Source organism: Urocitellus parryii, chromosome 4, assembly GCF_045843805.1.
Source record: "Urocitellus parryii isolate mUroPar1 chromosome 4, mUroPar1.hap1, whole genome shotgun sequence".
NCBI lineage: Eukaryota > Metazoa > Chordata > Mammalia > Rodentia > Sciuridae > Urocitellus > Urocitellus parryii.
The window spans coordinates 108975679-108997615 of NC_135534.1; the positions used below are offsets into that span (position 1 = coordinate 108975679).

Below are 21937 nucleotides of genomic sequence, written 5' to 3' on the forward strand. Positions count from 1 at the left end.
TTCACTTCCAAAAAAAAATTGAAATCAGGAACTCAAAGAAATATTTATACCCATGTTCTCAGCAGTATTATGGTTAATAACCAAAAGATGAAAGCAAACCGAGTGTCGGTGAATGGAGAAACAAAATGAAAGACTCTTCAGCCCTAAGAAAGTGAAGGAAATTTCCACCTGTGCTCTGACATGGGTGGGCCTGGAGGGCACTATGCTCAGTGATGTCAGTCTGTCACGGAACAACAAATATTGTAGGATTCCACTTAAATGAGGTAAGGAGGGTAGTTCAAATTCATGGGACAGAGAGTAGGAAGATGGTTGCCCGGAGCTGGGGAGAGGTAGGAAGGAGGAATTATTGCTTAACAGGTCCAGAGTTTCAGCTTTGCAAGATGACCAAGTTTCTGTGGATGGTGGTGACAGCAGCACACAGATGTGATTGCATTTAACAGGGCTGCATTTTTCACTTCAAAATGGATTCAGTGGTGACTTTTATGTTAAAACAAAACACAAAACAAAAAAACGGATCTATTCATCAGCATCCAGCAGAAGCCAGCCTAGGTCTCTCGTGTCCTGACTGATATGGCAAGGGACCCAGAGAAGCACCCAACAAATCTTAGCATTCAATGTGAAAGTAGGATCTCCAGAGCGAAGAAGAGAAAAATCCTGTTGAAGAAAACCAGTCAACTGCAGAGCCCAGTCACATCTCTCCCTGGAGACCAGCAGCCTCCATGGAGCTCAAAAAAAACCAGAAATGTCACATTTCTCCACTGAGAGAAGCCATGGAACGTGCCATTTCATCTCCATCAAGTAGGTACATAGGACAGATGAAAATGTCATCAATCAGTAACTTTCGCTTTTAACTCGAGAGGGGTGCGCTTCATGTTTCTGGCAGGGCCAGGAGGACTGAGGCACCCCGCAGGTGTTGGGTTTGGGAGACAAATATTGAACTTGCTGCTGAGAACTTACCAATTGTGATTCATCCAGGAGATCCTCGGAGTCTGGGCTCCTCTTCCGTGGTGAAGATTTCCTGAGGGGCCACTGCCTTGGAAAGATGAGACCATCAGATGTGGGACGCAGGCATCTCCACTGAGAGGGAACGCAAGAGGGACAAATGACCCGGAGGAAGGTGCTCTGATTGACCCATGACCCCAACATTCATAGGGGTCCTCCCAATGTCCTGAGGCCCTGATGCCTTCTAGGACATACCGAAACCCTTAAAAAGCCACGCCTTTATTAACAGCATTGAACAAGCTCCTTTTTACTACTTAATAATGTGCCAGGCGCGGGGCTCACATAAATAAGATACAGTCCCTGCCTTTGGTAACCTTAGATCCCAAGTGTGATGAAGCACTAATGGATGAGTTCCAGTGTCTTACTGTGGGATCTACTTTGGTTCTGTCTGCGCATGCTTAAGAAAGCGCATCCCCCTCCCCCACACCACCTCCAGATGAGAAAGCCCATCAAAACAAAAAGTGAGGCAAGCAAGTGGCACCACTGCATACGTTTGGCTGTCTCCAACCCATGTTCCCTGATGCCCAGTGGCCCCTTCTCTGCTCTGTCTGGACTTGGTCACCGCCCAGAGCGCAGGCTGAGATCACAGGCTCCCATCCCTTCTCCAGCTGTGAGCCTTCTAGAGAGGGAACACTCCCTGTCCCTCGTCCACAGAATCTGCAGCCCTACCTTTGCTCAGAAAGGCAAGCGGCCAGCAAGTGTAAATAGCAAACCCATCAGCACCATTATCCAAACTGCAAGGCTGGCAGTATTGTCTTCACAAATTAAAAATGACACATCTCGACGATTACAAGGCTCCCATAGACCTCACTGTCTGACATGCTGGTTCAGCCTAATTCCCAGACTGTTTCAGACACCCAAACAAATTAACACATGTTTTCAGATGATACAAAATGTGTGTGTGTGTGTGTGTGTGTGTGCGTGCGTGCATTTCGAAACCACCGTTCGACCGCATTATCATCAATTAGACACTTGTCAGATGTCCACTGACCTATGAGAGGCAGCCTCTGCCAGCCCTGGGAGCATCAGCCCTGGCTATTTTTAAGAGCCAGCTTCTAGCCTTGGTCAGTGGAACGTACTAACCCTCCATGAAGAGCCCTCACTATCTTTTGAACTGGATCCACACCCCAGGCTGAATGAAGCTTTAGAACCAGCAAGAACCAGATGGCCCTCCAAGATCATTTCTGAATGTTTGGATCTGAGTCATTTGTATGCGGAAGGCTTTACAAAATAGCAATCTGGGTAACAGGCTCCAGGCTGAGTCCAGCTTTCCAGACAGCCCATCTTTGCCTACAATTGAGAAGACAAGTACAATATTGTAGAGCTCCACAAAAATATTACAGCGTTTCTCTATATGTGTAGCATCAAATACACGGAGGGCCCTTGTCAGGCTGTCACCACAATGGGAGTCCGCCACGACGCCTTCCTCCCCTTCCCCCAGTTCTTCTCCTTTCTCTCCGTTGCACCTACAGTTTCCCTCGGAGCACAGGCAGGAAGCCAGCTTTGTGGATCAGCCAGCAGAGGGTACTACAATACTGGTGCAATAATCCAAATCACAGCAAATTCAGAGCCGAAACAGACTCAGACTAATTAAAATGGGCTTCAGTTTTATTATGCGCTAGGAGTTCCTCGCCAGAAAGAGGAAGGCTGTGGGATGGAAGAGATGGAAATAAAACTGGTAGACAGGACCAGCTCATTCAAGGAAGAGGAAAGGTAGGAGTGTGATCCAGGATCACAAGTCCCAGGGGTGGGGCAGACTAGGCTCCAAAGTGGGGAGCGACCTAAAATAAGGGTTTGGCCTTGCAATCCTGCTTCTTAGTATTCACCCTAGAGAAAAGAAAATTTACAGTCATACAAGTACATGCACATGGATATTCATAGCATTCTATTTATGATCACGTAAAACTGGGAAAAATCCGAACGTCCTTTAATCTGTGAATGGATAAACCAGGGGCAGTATTGCCACACGAGGAGTACTACTAAGCAATGAAAAAGAACAAATTGTGGACACATACAACAACGTGGATGAATCTCAGGGGCATTAGGTGGAATAAAGAAGTCATTATTTTTTAAAAAGTCACACTCACAGAATTGCATTTACATGACATTCTCAACAGGTCAGTGGTTGCAGGGATGGGGAAGAAGAGGAAAGCACACCATAAAGCAATGAGAGGGGAAAATTGTCCTGAGTGATAAATGTTCTGTATCCTGCTTTTGGTGGTGAGTGCATGAATCTATACATGACTTAAATCTATAGAGCTGGATCCAAAAATACAAATTTCAGGGCATGTTCATTTTTAAAAATAAAAATTTTAAAAACATATTTTTTAACATAGCAAAAACAAGAGTCAGGCACAGGGGTGCTCATCTGTAATCCCAGTGGCTCAAGAAGCTGAGGCAGAAGGATTGTGAGTTCAAAGCCAGCCTCAGCAATTCAGCCAGAACCTGTCTCTAAAAAACATATAAAAAAGGGCCAGGGATGTGATTTAGCACCGCTAAATAAATAAATAAATATTAAGAAATAAATAAACAAGCAAATAAATAAATAAATACATAGAGAGGCACATTCATGGTTGTTCTCAGAATGTGCAGACAGGTAGAGCATGGCAGTCCGGATCAGAGTTGAACCCAGAAGGAGACGCTAACAGGAACCAGGTGAGAGCAGCCCCCACAGACAACAGTTGCTATGCACAGAGGCGTCTCACTGAGTCCAGCAGCTCAGCGGAAGGCACCAGAGGAGCCAACAAGCCCGACACAGTGGTGTTACTCTAATCCCAGAGTCTGCCCACCTTTAGGAACCATCTCCAGATGGCTCCAGCCACAGTGCTCCTCGAAGCTTGGGTCAGTCATCTTGCCAGACTTCTCCAGAAGGAAGTGGGATTGGGATCCTAAATAATTCTTCATCTCCCTGGTACAGTTCATGCCCTGGGCTCCTGTAACCACACACAGAGGAACCCAGGGCATGAACTATACCAGGGAGATGAAGAATTATTTTGTTAATTCTTAAGTTAGACCATGGGCCCCTCAAAGACAGACTTTGCCTCATCCTCTGAATCCCCAGCACAAAGCAAAGGGACAATTTCAGTGGATACTAAATAAATAATTCTTCAGGCTGGATTCAGATTAGCCATCATCTTCTCAGTCAACCTTTCCCAGCCCTGGGAAGGGTGGATGAGGCGCCTCCATCACCACAACACATGGCGCGTGCCACCCGTCATTGGATGGCCTGCTTAGGCGTCTTCTCTCCAGCGCGACTCTCAGCTCCTTGAGGGCAGGAGCTGTGTGAATGCCTCTTGCCTGCGCCATGATGCACAGTGCCTGACACATGGTTCTCCTCACAGATGTCCTGGAACAACTAAACGGATCCTTCTGTCTCTCCTGTTGTTGTCACACCCCTGTCTGCCCCCATGAAAGAGTCAACACCCACGACAGTGACCAACAGCCTCAGCTGACTTCTCCATCTCACTTGCCCATTAGCTTTGGGCGGGTGTTTAGTTGAGAGGGCAAGTGACGAACACAAGAGAGAGAAATCTCCTCTAACCCTCTCGTTGACAGATGAGGACCCTGGAGCCCCAGGGAGGTCTGGAAGCCCAGTGTGGACTCCTGCCCCAGGCCTGCATCATGTCCTCATCAGCTCTCCTGCTGGGAGGTCTTCCCACTTGTCCTAGGGAGAGGACACCGTCTTACACTCAGGAGAAAGCAAGACAAAGGGGATCCCACAGCATCCTGTCCTCATTCACTGGAAAATCTACTGCCTCCCTCAACCTTCCATTTCTTCTTCTTGCTATTGTGATTTTCTCAGAAGAATTGTGCACTAGTTCTTGTATCTAATTCCCGTGTCAGCCTTCTTTTATTCAATGTGGAAACTGCCAATTGAAAAAAAATAGAGCTCACATCTCTCCAATCACCTCTGAGACCTCGCCATGTTCTCCATCTTTGCCTAACTTGGGAGACTCAGAAGAGGGAGGACTAGCTCACATTTCTCATATGTGGGTCTCTTGGATTGAGTGGGATGGGAGAACAATCCTGGTTGAGAAACTGAGATCGGTGTATTGGTTCAGCTCTGCTGATAACTGGATGGGAGATTTGGGGTAAGTCTCTTCCTTTCTCTGAGTGTTGATTGCCCCTATAAAGTGCGTCAGAAGATCTCAAGGAACTTTGTGGTCTGACATCGTTACGTTTCTATATTTAATCTTAAAGGTGGATGGGAAATAATTGTGCACAAAAGACCTGGTAATTTGTAGTTTGATTCAACAAATATGTACCAAGCATCTAGTCTGTTTTCAGGCTTCATGCTAACCAGGAGGGATAGGAAAATAATTAAGAAAGAACACTGCCTTAAGGACACACAACCAACGGATCAGAACAGGAGCTGGGAGCTAAGGGACAAAGCACACTGTTCTACGTGGAACAACTTGAGCCATCTATTTAACCTCTCTGAACCTATTTCTTCTATAAATTATGAATAACAAGGGATCCTGCTAGAAGTAAAGAATAAATGGGAGTACACTAGTTTTATGATTAAGTCATTTATTTTATCATCTTGTCCTATTGAAACAGCATTTTTTCTTTCTCACCCATTCCTTTTTTGCAAATGTTCTCCATTTTGAACCTCCACATCTCTCAGACTGAATATCCCACTAATGCTTTGAGATACCACTCAGATTCTACTTTTCCAAGACTTATCTGTCTACTCCAACCAACACAGATAGGTCTCCCTTGCCTCCTGCTTTTTGCTGCTTTTAATGATTACTCTGATGGCTATTTCCTATTGCTTCACAGTTGACCTGTGTTTATATGCTTTTTTGGGTGGGAGGGATACCAGGGACTGAACCCAGGGGCACTCAACCACTGAGCCACATCCCCAGCCCTATTTTGTAGTTTATTTAAAGATAGGGTCTCACTGAGATGCTTAGTGCCTCGCTTTTGCTGAGGCTGGCTTTGAACCCATGATTCTCCTGCCTCAGCCTCCCAAGCTGTTGGCATATACCATCATGCCTGACAGTTTATATGCTTTTATGCCCTTCTCAATTCCAGCTTCTTATGTTACCAATTGCCTACCTCAAGTTCTATGTGTATCAAATAGACTACATAATTTTATCCACAGATCTTGTTCCTCCTCTGGGGCTCCTCTGAGTCCTATAAATTAAATACCTGGATGTTTTTGCTGTTTCCTCTCCAACATTCCTGCCTCTAATCTGTCCAACTTATTTCAAACCCTCATGCCTCTCTCAGATCCATAAGTCCATCCTTTCTCATCTCTGCTGTCAGAACCTTACTTGAGCATCTCTTGTTTAGACCAATGCAAGAGCAGAGGGGAGGGATGAAGCCCATCACCTAGCCAGCCTTTTCAAAATATCCTTGCTTACATTCCCATTAACCCACAAGACATCAGAGGCTTGGTAGAAGGCGAAGGCTTTTGTATTTTGCAAAAACTTCCCAGGTTGTTCTGATACATTGCTCATCCCAGTTGAAAACCATTGTCAAAATCTTTCTTCTCCTCCATCTCTTTCCTCCTCTACTGCCCAAGTTATTTTTTTTTTTTTTTGAGACCTCCTGTCCAATAGCAATGACCTTTTATTGCCTTTCAGATACAAACACGCGGACAAACAACAGATTCCTCTGCCTGGCTTTCACATTCTGGCCCCCGGCCATTTTCCTGACCTTGTTTCCTCCATTTCCTTCCATACCCCATAGATTTCAGCCAAACCAAACTAGACCTTGTTCAGCTAACACACCACATCCTCTCACAAACCCAGGCCTCCTTCTATGCCAGCTCCTCTTGGAATTCTCTCCTGTCCTCATCTCACTCAGCCTGAGAAAATTCTACTTAATTTTCAGTGCAGACTGGATGCCACCTCCTCAATGAAGACTTCACCAATTCTTACCCTTTTCCAGGAAAAATGTGTCTCTCCTTCCTCTGGGACTTCAAAGCAAAGATCCATAATTTGGGTGGGCACTGAATAAGTAATTATTTAGGCCTCTCACGGCTCTGTGAAGTGTTAGCGAGGTTCCTGTCACCACAGCACAGAACACATTCCACCTGTCACTGGAATGACCTGCTTATGAGTCCACATCCTTCAAGAGCCCACAAGCTCCCGAAGGCAGGAGCCACTCGTACATCCCCCCCGCCCCCCTGTGGCGCATTGTCCTGAAAGACAGTCCTCCTCGGGAATGTTCTGGAACAACTAAACAGCGTGCACAGTCATTTCTTTCAGGATGGTAAATTCTTCAAACACCTGCTGCATGTTCTACTCTCACACTTTCCACAGCATGTGCCCCAAGGGTCCAGAGCAAGCCTTCAACAAATACTAGTCAAGGGATGAATTCTTATTGAATATTCCTGAATCAGCTCAATCCTGCCCATGAGAGGATGTTATGTCCCCTTAGCTGTTTCCCAGGAAAGGAAGGGTTTAGTTTTTCTGTGGCTCCGCCCCCATGTACTACCCTGCATATGTCCCGTTACTTTAGCATGATGAGTCAAGTCACAAGAAAGTCTGGATCTATCACTATTCCATTTCTCACCTCATTGGCCCAGACCTGTCACTTTGCTCCTTTCCAATCACCCCAATACATTCACCAAATCACCATATGTCATATTAACCTTGTCCATTTAAAAAAAATTTAAATAAAAAAAAAAGTTTCAGAGGACATAAAATGTGCAGGAAAACTCAAAATATTGCTCACTTGTGCAAAAGCTCCATGCAAACCCAGCTGAGGGTTGGACTACGGCTAATGCACTCATAATATATAGGTCTGTTAGATAATCTTCACGCCATCATTATTAGAATAAGAGTTATGAAGACTCTGTGTGCTATTTTTTATTTAAGCAATAATAATAGGCCTCATGTTTCTTAAAAGCACAAATATTAACACAAGCTATTTTTCTCCATTGCTTATACACAATAACACAAATGTCCTTATTGAGTTTCTAAACTAGTCAACCACTCTTGAATGCCTGAGTTAAACTTAGTTGATATCACCATCCAAAATGTTAACTACTGAGCAACCAATGAGGAGAGAGAGAGTTTTTCTGGAAGAAATTACATCAACTTGAATTAATAAAAAGCATAAGCTCAATGTTGATCATAGCACATTGACTAGGAGGAGGGGTGGAAGACATAGCTGCCATCAGATCACATCATAGTAGCAGAGGTGTCAAAAAAAATCTAGAAGTTTTTTTCAGATAGGTCTAGAATGAAACTACTTGGAAGCAGAAACTAATGATGTCGTACTCCTTATTTAAAGTAAAACTATAGGATATGAGTGAACTTTAACTCACATTTTATGGTTTTCTTTAAAAGACCCCCAGAGTCCTGAGCATTATGAAATTCTGTGACCTAGGATAGATGGTTTCCCTGTGCAGTGAGGTCATTTGTGCGCTTATCTGCAATGCAGTATACAAGGCTCCTCTGGAAAGAATGAAATGAAGCCAAGGATCCAGGAAATACTACAGGTTAGTTCTGTAAAACCTGACACTAGGCAAAAGAAAAAAAAAAAAAAAAAAGATTGGTAAGGGCTTGAATGATCACAACTGATTGTTTACACATCCAAAATCCACTGGCATAAAAAGGGACCATGTGGCATACCCAGAATAACTAATCCTAATCAGGGAAGGACAGGTCTCAGTAAAGGTCACCGTAGGTTGATCTGAGTTGCCATTTCAAATCATTTCTCACGTTAACAGCAGTGAAAAACAAAACATTTTGAAAGTTCAATCATTTTCATGTTGTCATCCTAATGTCCCTGTGTCCTATTTTTCTCAAAGATTTACATGAAAAGAAAGTTTGAAATTACCTAAATGTCTCACATGTGTAAAAAATGTTGATTCTCTGTCAGGAAATGGGTCCCTGAAACCAGCAAAGGATGTCATATTGAAACAACTTTCCCAGTTGACTGTTTTTTTCTTTTGAAAAGTTTTTAAAATTTAATTTGTTTCGTTTTTAATTGTACTAAAATTATATGTATTTAAGGGGTACCGTGTGATATTCCAATACGTTGTATAATGTTCAAACCAGGAATATGTATATCTAGATCTTCAAACATTGATCTTTATACGAAAACATTGATCTTTCATTTATATGTACTTCTTTGAAGTACACGGGACATTATTGCTATCAATAGTCACCCTACTTGTCCGACAGAACACCAGAACTATTTCTCCCATCTAAATTAACTTAGTTAAGTGTGAGATTATTACGGGCCCATTTGGGTCTTTGGTCCCACTCAGCAGCCCAGAGCATCAACTGAACTCCTGTGCATCTAAAGGGTAACACTGCAAAGTAACACTCTTGAAAAACAAGGACCCATGCAGCTAGCGGGGGAGCATAGGTCTTGGTCTCAGCCCATGATCCAGCACCATGCTTCCTAATCTTGGGTAAGCCAAAATCCTCGCGATTCTTCACTGTCCCTTGATGTATGTCAGAAGGAGAAATCATTCTCTCTAGAGTATAAAGATAAAGTCGATTTTGATAGCCAAATGACTTGAACTTCTTGGGAAATGATTTTGGGCAATAACCTGTTTCTTTCAATAAATTGAGCAATGTGAATAAAATGCATTTATTCTATGAGTTCTGGACCTAGGTTAGTTAACCTCTTCTCACTGGGTAATAGCACTGGTGTTCCTAGCAGGTTTTATTTTAGCTCTCTCCTGCCAGGAGTTGGGATAAGGATGGGGCAAGAGGACCCAAAGGAATGGGGGTTAGTGAAAGGGATTTATGGATGCAAGATATTATAATATTACAAAATTTTTAAAGGTTTGCTATACTGAGATATCCCTTTTAATACCCTCCTACAAACTTTCTTTTTAGCAGTTCTGGGGAGAAGACATCTTATGAATCTTCTCATCCTTCCAAATCTACACCCAGAGAAGTAGAGGGATCATTTCCTCCAAATCCTCATTGTCTCGTTTCCATATGATTTCATGTTAAATGAGAATGGAGATTTTATATATATGCACACACACATACATATATATATATACACACATACATATATTTGCATGCATATGTGTATGTTGTGTGTATATGTGTGTTTACATGCATGAGTGTATGTATGGTATGTATGTATACATCCATATCAACTATAGAAATAATATAATTATTTTTAAGGAAGTCCCCCAAATCTATAGTTGTCCTTGCCAGTCTATCTAAATAGAATAGTACCTATCCCATGCCCCCCCACCTCTAAGAAAATGGGGAGATAAAGCACCTCTATAGAGCCAGGTATGGTGGCACATGACTGTAATCCCAGCAGCTCAGGAGGTTGAGGTATGAGGATCACAAGTTCAAGGCCAGCCTCAGCAACTTAATAAGGCCCTAAGCAACTTAGCTGAGACTCTGTCTCAAAATAGAAAATTAAAAAAGGGCTGGGGATGTAACTCGGACATCCCTAGTACCAAAACAACAACAGCAACAACACAACAAAACCTATAGATATTTTCCATATTTGCTTGTTTTTAAACCCAACACCTAGAGTACAAAATGTCACCTTTAAAAGCCCTTTGGCTAGTGTAACAAACCATTAGGAGCCTTCCTTTGGCTACCCCAGATATCACAAAAACTGTTTGGTTGTGCTGATTGATTGGCACTGCAGAAATTCTCCCCTTGGCAAATGAATGTCGCATTCCTTATGAGTGGGAGGAGCCCTACATCACATATGAAGTTCAGGAGCCTTGTATCTATGGAGGCATCATGCAGTTAGGTAGCGGAAGGCATGCCAGCCATTCCAAAGTGGGAAGTCCCCTGTTGTCTTCCAAAATGGGAGAGGAAAAAAAAAAAAACAAGGGCTTTAAAAGGTGGTAACTCTGAAAGGTGTGTCTGCTACTTAACTGTGGAGTCTCAGTGACAAACATTCTTATGAAAAACAAATTTTTTTCAACTAGTGAGGGGACTGGACGTGAATTCATTATTTGGGGCTGTGCGCTGCTATTGCAGTGCCCAGGGCACTGTGGGTAAGAAGGAGTAGCCTATCTTGCTTTGTCTTCTGTGTTCACGTACGTGTGATTTTTGCTGATTCTTGGTAAGATGGTCTCCTTTATTAAAAGCCAGAAGTTATTATTTTTCTCCCTCTTTTGTTTTAAATGTTTGCAATCTTAAGGCCTGGATGATTAAAATTCACAGATAACATTGTGACTACTCTGTCTGTGTTCAGTATGTAAAAATATTGGAGGTGGAGCAAATCCAGTTTTAAGAAATACCTAGGTTTGGTCTACTGTCTGATTTGAAAGTTTTCTGTACACTGAAACGACTACAGAGATTTGTGTGAAATAGTTGGATTAATGTTTTGAACTTGAACCTGTACTTTAAAAATGTCTGGATATGAATCTTGGCCAGAAGCTTAGCTGTTCCTTTCAAGTTGTTCCAGAAGAGGTCAAATATCAGCAGAGGGCACAGGCTATGAGATGGGGTGCCCTCCAAGTCTGTTCCTGTGGGTGTGAGCATTCCTCCCAGCTCTGTGGAGAACTACACCATTTGGAAGTGCAAAAAGAACTACTTTAGAACTACTTTAATCACAGAGACCCTGAGCCTTTCATTTGCCTCTTTGTCTCTTCTGGTACTTTAAATGGAAAGACTACCCAGCCTTGTAATAGTTCAGCCACATTCCCCCCCGCCCATTACCAAAGTAGAGATGATCAGAAGATGGGGCTCTGCCATCCTCTCAAAGTGCTCTGTAGAAGATAGTAATACCAACTTCCCCTTTCAAAAGAGTTTTAGGATCATTTGTTTTAATTTGACTTTTGAGTAAGCCTCAAGTGACTGTTCAAAGAAAAAAAAATTTAAACATGTAACTTTATCACAAATAAATTTCCTTGGCTCAAAAATCCTGGCCTGGGATTGCTGTAGGGACCATGCAGATGCACGCTGGAAGTTAAACAGTGAAACTACCAGGGTGGCCGCAATTAAATTCAGACTTGTATTCAAACCATGGCCTGCTCTGCATTTCTTCAAGAAGTTTGCTTTCTATAGACATTTCAAACTGTCCCTTCACAAAAGAGAAGCAGGGTGGCTCAGTCTGAGTCCCCTAAAATAAGGCAGTGAGAACATAAAGGGAGAGAATATATTTGTAGTGTTCCAAACCAGATGTTCATGTATGTGAGATCTCAGACTTCCAATTTAGGGTATTTTCTTATGGAATCCAAAAGTTTGTCCACCCTCACATTCACAGACAGACTATAATCATTATTTGGACATGAAAGAAATCGTAAGTTCATATTGAAGACCAACCCACCGGCGTGTGTTATAAAATGGAATGGCTGCTCAAAAGAAAAATCTTCTTTTTCAGTCTGTACACATATCCATACCCTTTAGACTTGAAATTCATTTTAGAAATAAAATGATGAATATTTAGCAAATTCTGAAAATAGCCAAAGGGTCTTAGACTCAAGTCAGAAGTTGAGAGGGGAAAAAAATGTCAATTTGGAATGATTTTCCTTAAATAATTGTAGGTACTGTAATATTTAGAAGGGGGAAAAAAAAGGACAGAGAACCATTTGTAGGTATGTGGTTTCTCTAAACTAAAATCAAGTTTGTAAAATGTGTAGATGTGTAGGTTTTTTAGCTAAATTGTTTGAATCTGCTCCTCTGATTCTTTCTGTGTAAAACCACTTTGAAATAAAAGTGATTAAAAATTGCATAAAGTTAAGTGGCTGAGAAAATTCCCAGCATTTTCATGTTATGTCAAATGCTCATTTGAAATACTTTCCTATAAATCTATTTTGGTATTGCAACTCTGCAACCTTTGAAAACTTTGGGGATTATCAGGAGTTGGCCTGTTCAAAGAAGATAATCACTCGTGCATAAATGTCACCCAAAAGAGCAGCTATGTTTAATGTACAAAATAACATAATACCAAGACTTACAGCTACATCAACAATGGTCACTATTTTTTTTTTTTTGTAATGTACATCAGAAAGTAATCACACAAATTTCACATGCAAACTTAAAGGATCTGAAAAAGACAATCTCGGATTCAGGCTGAACTTGTTTCAACATTTGAGCAAATCTCAAACAGCAGATCTGGCCTTCCTTAAAATTTCCATCCAGTTGCTACACTGAACCAAGTATAAACAAATGGGACGCTTGACAGATGATTAAGATCTCTCTCATGATTTTTTTTTTTAAACTGAAAATACAACAGAAAAACAAATATCACCACGGAAGTCCTTCAGAAGAAACTGCCTTTGGCATCTAGGCAGGAGCAAAGCAGGTCTCCAAAGCCTCTCCCTCCATCTCCCACCAGAATCCTCCACTCTTACTGTTTCCTAATTTTGTGGACTGCATTGCTGAGCTGTTTATCAAAACAGTGTGCAGAAAAAAAAAAAAACGGCTCCACTCTACTACTCCACTAACTCTTGCAATTTTCTCCCTCCTCCTGGACAGAGGCCACTAGGAAAGGAAAGCCTCAGGAAAAAAAAAAAAAAAAAGCAGAGCAGTGAAAGCAAAGAAACAATAGACAACCGTGGCTTTGACAATGCCTTCCCTCAGCCCTCTTTCTGCTCCTGCTGTGACACTTGCATTCAAGAGCAAGGGCGGCTGCCATCGGATGCATGGACAATGGATTGAGGAATACAAGGCAGGGGGGAAAAAAGGAAATCAGATGAATTCTGAGCTAAGATGGCAGGGCTCTCACCTTTTCCGTTTTTTTTTTGCGAATAGTCTGGATGGAGGCGTCCCGCAGAGAAGAAATAAAAAGGGTGTCTGAATTGTTGGATGGTTCTGAAGCCTTCTGCATTTGCAAACGCTTTTTAGAACTATTTGCAGGGGTATACTTGCTGCCAGCCATCTCTCTCTCTCTCCCTCTCTCTCTCTCTCTCTCTCCCTCTCTCTCTCTCTCTCCCCACTCTCTCCCTCTTTCTATCTCTTTCTGTCTCTCTTCTGTTTTATGTCCTGCTATCTCCATCACACCTCTATTAGTACCAAGACTTTCTGCCTGTGTGAGAGTGTGCATTCCTTAATGTTCGAATCAAGACACACACGTCTGCATGCATTTCTAATCTAAGGAGCCTATGGCAGTTACTACAACTATCAATTAGTCAGCAATAGCTGAGACCCTCACCGCCTCTGAAGGAACAAAGGTGGAAAGGCATGCAAATACTCCAGCACCTGGATCGCACAACTTGCTGGCTACAAATAACGGCACCTTTCCCCGTTTTCTTTTCTTTTCCTTTAACCCTCAAATCTATGCAATATCACAGGTTATTAATAGATCCAGCTGCATCATTAGGCGTGGAGTGTCTATAAGCATACATGTTTCATTGGTATCCTTGGGAATAAAATGTATTAAGCTGAACTGAAAAGCCTGGTGACAAATAAGAGTTTCTGGCACATGTGACCCTTGCTTCATTTTCAACTACTGCCACTAAAACTGAAAATAACTATGTGGTAGAGTTCTTTGTCCATTTCAGTGGCTGCTATAAAAGAAGCTAAGAAAATAATGTGAAGAAAAGGCAAAGGCGGGATTCAGATGTAGAAAAGCATACAAGAGAGGATGAATTCTCAAGCCTAGATTTTGGTTCACATGGGGTGGGTTGGTTTTATTTTGGGGGGCTGGTTATCCATGTGTGCATGTGTGTATTATTTCAGTTGCACACTGTAACAGCTTATGTCGGACATGTGTCTGTTAGCTTGCATAGGATGTATTCTATGTTAACCCACTGAAACAAAATAAAGCATTCTTTTATCTCATTTTACAGAAACCTCAAAAATTTTTTAAAAAATTACCCTTTTGAAAAACAATGCACTCATTTCTTTTCAGTGTTCAAGGACATCAAAACATTGCTAACTTGAATATACAAGGAGAAAGAGGGAGGTATAAGGAACAGCTGATCCTCCTCACTTAAATATGGATAATTTCAAATGGAATGTGGTGTACTTTGCATCTGATGTGATCTGTGATTTTGCTCCTCTTTTCTGGTGCATGAAAACAGGAATTTCTTTCCTTGGGAATTTCTTTCCTGTTAGAACTAAAATTATTTCAAACAGCATGCAGAAAGTATCTTGAAGGCTAATATTGTTCTCCAATTCTACAAACAAGATAGATGCACAGCCTCACCTGAAGACACATATTTACAGCCTGACTGCAGAAGGGCTGCCGGGCAGCAGCGCTTTATTTCCCTCTGCTATTTATTCCTATTCTTGGGACTATCGCTCCAAAGAACAATTTTTATTTTCTTTCTTCCTACACAAAATAGCCCCACCATAAAAAATTTCACCCCTTTTAACATGTGAGGGAAGCACAGAAGCTGAGAAATTTGGAGCTAACGCTCCAAGAGAAAAACCCAACAATAGAGCAGAAAAAGTGAGTTGCAGGGACGGGGCATGAGAGTCTAGCAAGCTTTCCTAATGAGCGGAGGTGTTACAAATCGGGAGAAAGGATCCTTATCAAGACCAAGTGGGGTAAAGAGGGGGGCCCAGGAACCCCTCCAAACCCTGTCAGTTAAGAGAGAAAAAAAAAATCCTAACAAGGCTGAAAGGGAGAAAAGAAATGGTGCTAAATAGCCGGCGAGGTGACCCACCGTCCTGTTCGCTCCTTGGCTCTTGCCGAGGGGAATAACAGCCACAGCAGTGACAACGGAGGTCTAACGTGTCAGGTGCAACCTCTGCCCAGTGCTGTCTACCTCCCAGACAGGAGAGAAAATCATGCCTGAGACAGGACACAACGGGAACAAGCAGGCGCCATCATCAAGTCACAGAGCCATCAGCACCGGCTGGTCTATGAAAGCCTTGGATCAAGGGTCCCATTCAAAGGCAACGAAGACGCAGAGACAATGGCAAATCAAAACCTGGCAGGGCTTCTGGAATAATTTAATTCCTCTCTCCAGAATTTAGATGCTATAGCAAGAAACACAGGCGAGAGCTCCTTCACACCAAGGCGTGAGCATATGCCTGCCTCTCAGTGCATGTATTTTTAGACACAATATCATGGGTAAGGCAGCCTGTGCACTCAGCAACAGCATTTGCTTCCCTACGTTGGTGCAGCCTTCTTTCCACGCTGAGAGCAGCTGATGAGCAGAGGAAGCAGTCCACATTGCTCACCAAGCCAAAGGTCAGGGAGGAGGACCCCAAACCAGAATCCATTGTCTCTGTGCTCAGAGAGCATTAAATACATTTTCAAGATGTGTTCCAAAATGAGGTCATGCTGTGTGGCAATGTATTCACTTCCTATCTTTCCACATCTGAAAGCAAGACCAGGAATAGAAATCACACCTTGAGAAAGGCAATTGCAAATACCAGAGACAGAAGAACAAAAATATTGGAATGGGACATTTATTATTAATAACATGCACTAAACTTTTAAACTTCCTTAAACAATAATGTTCATGAAGACCAAGAGCAGGATGGAATTTTATGGCAGATTTAGATATGCTTTAAATTTGGATATTCTTCCCATTCACTTCAAGCCTCAAATACTTAAAATAACAAACACAACAGAAAACTAGCCCAGCTCATTAAAATGTGATAAACTAGAAAGCAAAGAGATAAGCTTTGCCTTTGTGAACAAATTAAACAATCTGGTATATTCTTGTCTGATCTGGAGAATATTCCCCTTCACATGGAGATTAAAATATTTTAAAAGACCCCCTTAAATTTTTCATATTAAACTGCTTATGAAATATGTATGTAGACATATTTGTACTTATACAAAATTCTCATGTTAATTTAAATTTATGGGAAAAATCCAAAGAATAGTGGGTCAAACAATAAAAAATATATAGATAACATAAAAACATCCCTAACCACATAACAATCTCTCTAAAGTTTCATATACTTGCAGAGTAGAGATGGACTGAATGGTGATGAATAAAAATAATGTTTCAAAACAATATTGCAAATGAAATTACTTAAAAAAGAACAAAATAAAAAAGAACAAAATGCCTACCTCCCATATTTTTGAGTCAGAATTTGTTTTTGTCTGAATTTTTTTTTAATGTTGTATATGGGTAATCTATAAAAGGGAGTTACAGGATGGATTTTTTCCAACTCTGCAGATAAGCATCCCGAGTTTTTATTTTCCTTTAAGGGTAGAAACAGTTTACAATTTCACATTGTAAATCTCACTAGCACTGAATGGCGCTCTCACAAGGATTGACAAAGGAAGAATAATTCATGTCAGACCAAAAGACTTCTTTCAGTCAGTTTCACGCAGTTTTCTCCCAACAGATCTGGGCCAAAATGAATGTAGAATCTGGAGCTGAACTATCCATCACATTTGCCTAGTCTTTCAATTAATGACACTGCAATCAGATCGATAGAATGTAATAAGAAAAGAGCTTTGCATTTCTATACCTATTAATTCGCTGAGTAACTCCAGCAGTAAAACGTGACTTGAAAGGAAAAGCACTCAAGGAAAATGAATTCTCCTAGCATCCTGCGCAGTGACTCCCTGACCTGAAAATGAACACCAGAGCTTCCATCTTCCAACCAGGGTTATTAGGATGTAAAGATCACGTTGCATTTTCAAGATCAAACTTACTCTTTTCCTACGAGATCCTCTGCAATACACTAACGACACCCCAGGTCTAATCAAACAGGTCATTTTTCAGAATTTTGCAACAAACGTCCTTGAGATGCCTGGGAGGGAAGCCGTTGTTCTCCACTTCCTGGGCCACCCTGAACTACCAGATTTCTGATCTTGGTTTTCTGTGATATTCTGCACAGAGGAATTGGGTTTAGAAAGGACCAAACAGAGAAAGAATGGTGAGAATGCTCATTGAGCTCAGCTACACTCCAAATTATTGCATTGGTTTGGAGACTGTGCAAACAGTGACACACGTAACAATGCAACACGGGTCTGTGTACGCCATATTTCTCACCAGCAAGGGAGGCCTGGGAAAGCAAATGATGAGGTCCCTGTGAAGAGGATGGGGCACAGAAGGGCTGGCTTGAGGTGGCTTCTATAGTCCTGTGCACATCTGGATTTTAATGTCACTGGAACTTCAAAACAGCAACTTCACTTATTAAAAAAAAAAAAATAGACTTTTTCTACTAAATCAAAGCTGTGCCATAATTCAATCCTCCACTGAGGTAGTAGAAAGAACATTGGTTGTATTGCCAGACAAACCAGGGTTTGAATCTCAGTTTTATCAAACACTAGTTAGTATCCCTGAACCTCAGATTTTTATTAGTAAAACAGATATATTACTGCTCAGCTTCAAGAGCTTCTGTGAGGATTCAAAGAGATAAAATGTGTAAAGCACATGGCACAAAACTCCCTACCCTTTCTCTTCCCAATCATTACTGTACAGATTAAATGAGATAATTTACATAAAGAGCTCTATGAACTGTTCAGCCCTATACAACTGAAGGGTAATATTATTATTGACATAAAATAGCAATAGTGCATTTAAAAACAGAACATGTTATGCCGCATAAGACATGAAGGATGAACAACAGGGTCCAGGGCCAGTTATGTGTGTGAAACCCAAAGGGAGATGGTAGTCATATCTACTAGAAAAGATGTCACATGAGTCAGCCACCATCAACCAATCGTCCAGTGGATCTTAATCTCAGTTGTAGATGGTAGTTCCATCCTTTAAAAGTTAAAAAAAAAAGTAAGGATTTAAAGTTGCAAAATGAAACTATAGGAAGAAATCTAGCAATATGTCAGAAAGAAGTAGTAAGAAGATCTCCACAAAGTTTACCCCATGTTTGCAATAAGGGAAAAGCAAATAATTATTAAAAGGGATTTTTCTATGACCAAAATATTCACAAAGAACAGTAATGGTGGGGTGTTCAGAAAGATAATTTTGCCCTCAAAGAGCTTAGAGTCTAAAGAAGACTAATGTTAATGGTAAAATGAAAATAATTACTAGTGTTAAGTGAGAAAGATCCTACTAGTCTTGGAACAGTGTTTTGTAGTAATTGGAATTTGACGTCCGCAATATCAGAAATATTTTTTAAGGGACCCTTTTCATTACTTTGTCAAGATGATCATTAACTAATGAAATGAGACAATGGATAAGAGAGCTTAAAATAATTGCTACAAAATATCGAGCTTTATTAAGACATCAAGTTCATTATCCACGCATGGTTGATAGAAAACATTGGGAGGCTTATAGAAACTAGGAAACTAATTCAGTAGGTCTGGTTAACTGAAGAGGACATCAGCTGCTTTTAAGGGAAGAAAATAATAATAGCCACCACTTAAAGAGCACTTACACTATGCCAGGCAATTTATACTGTGCTAAGAGTTTTATGTTTGACGACCCACTTAATCTTCTCGATATCCCTATGAGGTCCATGCTATTGTTATTATCAGTTTTACAAAGGAAGAAACCAGAGCACAGAAAAGTCAAGTGACTTTCCCAAGATCACAAAGCAAATGATAAAGCCAATTTCGCATCCACGTAGACAGATGAAACTGTCAAAGCATTTAAAGCCCACTTCTCGACCACTCTCATCTTTCTTTTCTCCTTAGAACCTCATCAAAGTGAATTTCAGTACCAAGTAAGACCCAATGGCCAACAATCTAAGTCTATCATGGGTGAAATCTGAGAGTCAAATGAAACTTATGCTCAGAAGCAAAGTGTCTAAGTGTGAACTGAATCATTTGTTGAGTGCATCCCTTCAACACATACCACTGAGCACGGGCCTGTCATATGGTAGATCCCTTCCCCACCAAAGCTTACAGTGTAATTAAAGTAATCTCATTGTATGGAGAAAGGGCTCCATTAGAAAAACTAGAGTAGAAAACCAAAGTCGTTTTTTCAGGCTGGGACAGCTTTTAGGAGAGCCAGTTCCCGAGCTCAGGAATGGCTGGATCAGATGTCCTGGACAGGACTTTCTAGAGCTCAGGAGTATTTCTGAGGGTGTGTGCTAACCACATTCATGCTTTCTAATATTTATCTATGAAAAGTACCTGTTTTTGTTTTATTTTGTCTTCTGATTCTGTGTGATGTGTGCAGCTGACCAGGACTAGGACTCCCGAGTACCTGGACATGCATATTCTCTGCTTTGCAATCAACCTGCTGTTGCCCACATGCTACAAAAGGAAGGCACTGCCCTTTCTCCTCTCTGCCCTGACATTTAATAGAAATTAAAGGAGGAAATTCTGTAGCAATTGGAGTAATGCAGGTACACACATCTTAATGTCTATCCATTTCCTGATTATAACAATGACATATTTACTAACAAAACTTATGGGAAAAAATACAAAGATAACAATGAAAAGTAACCATAATAATAATGATCAGAGATAGGCACATGGTATTTTATTTATTTTTATTTTTTTAATTAAATATTTTTTAGTTATAGGTGGACACAATATCTTTATTTTATATTTATGTGGTGCTGAGGATCAAACCCAGTGCCTCACACATGTTAGGCGAGCACTCTTCCTCTGAGCCACAACCCCAGCCCCTAATATTTATTTTTTAGTTTTCAGTGGGCACAACATCTTTTATTTTATTTTGTGTGGTTGGGGATCGAACCCAGCACCCCGTGCATGCCAGGCGAGCACATTACCGCTTGAGCCACATCCCCAGCCCCCGGCACTTGGTATTTTAATAAATTTCCTTCTTAGCCTTTACATACATAGGTTCTTTCCTATAAATCTACATATTTTCAACAATGTTTGGATCATAATATAAATAGTTTCTCTTACTACTTCTTTAGGTGAACACATAGTAGGAGCATTTTGATATCTAAATGTATTTCAAACACATTTTAAAGGATCATAAAATTTTTTTATTTATGGATAAAAGTTATTTGATCATTTCTCCAAAACTGAACAGTTAGGTATAATCTAAAACTTGAAGGCAACCTAAGATTGTAAGATATCCTTTGACCAGTTTCCTTTATAGATAGTAGGACTAGGTTTATTGAATTAAAGTACTTTTATTTTTTTCATGTATTACTAAAGAGCTTTCTAGAAAGTTTTTGCCACTTTGTAGCTATTGGATGGAGTTTTCATTTCTCAGCAGTCTCACTGGCTTAGGGTTTTGCTTTATTTATTGTAATATCTACTACTCACTAGCAGTGCTGTTTAACTTACATTGCTTTGAACTGTAGTGAACTGGACGGATACTTCAAGAGTTGATTGACTATTTGTTCTTTTCATTTTACAACCTATTCATGACATTTGCCATTTTCTCTGTTGTGTTGCTATTTTTTTTCTTACTGATTTGTGAGACACACGTGAAGGTACGTGTATAGACATATGTGTGTGTGTGAACCCTAAAGGTAAACTCATATTTGGGCTCTCATAAATCATCACAACTACCTTTTTTTCTTTATTCTCCCAAGTACTGGGGATTGAACCCAGGGGTCTCTTCCACTGAGTTCCATACCCAGCCCATTTTAGTTTTTGAGACATGATCTAACTACCTCAGAGCTTGAGGCTGGCCTCAAATTTGCAATCCTCCTGCCAGAGCCTCTGACATTACAGGTGTTCACCACCATGCTTGGCACAAATACATTTTCTACTTTGGTTTCTATTTTTAATTTATAGAACTTTCATATTCTATATATGCAAATTTTTAAATATTTTCCTTTGTGATATCATCAAATGCTTTTATACTCTGAGGTATAAAACAATTCTTTTAGTTTGTTTTGTGAGATGAAGATATAACTTGAGGGTCTTATTTTCCTTTTAACTGGCAATTTTTTATGCATACCTCCTCATCTATATTGATATTTCAAATATGCTAAAGTATATATATATATATATATATATATATATATATATATATATATTTCAAATGTGTTTGAGGGTCATGAATTCTATTCACGCTTGTGTTTAAATCCTCTGTAGTAAGTGAAACTGTCAAAGCATTTGAAGCATTTTTCTATTTCACCAGCACTAGGACCAAAAGATTTGCTCTTAGAGTAAGAGGCAAAAGCTTCCCATTGTTTAAAGACCATGCAGGTGTTATTGCTGATTTGAGGTGATAAGACAGCAGCAGAAACTTGCTGGGCCTTGGGGTTGGCCATGCTGG

General features: G+C 40.8%; 1 protein-coding gene across 1 annotated transcript in view; it reads right to left on the minus strand.

The window, feature by feature from the left end:
* LOC144254151 (uncharacterized) overlaps positions 1–986 on the minus strand; it is a 126201-nt gene extending 125215 nt beyond the window's left edge. The window contains exon 1 of the mRNA XM_077797011.1: positions 958–986. The gene's annotated coding sequence lies outside the window, so the exon portion shown is untranslated. The remainder of the gene's footprint in view (positions 1–957) is intronic.
* Between the last annotated feature and the right edge of the window lie 20951 nt (positions 987–21937).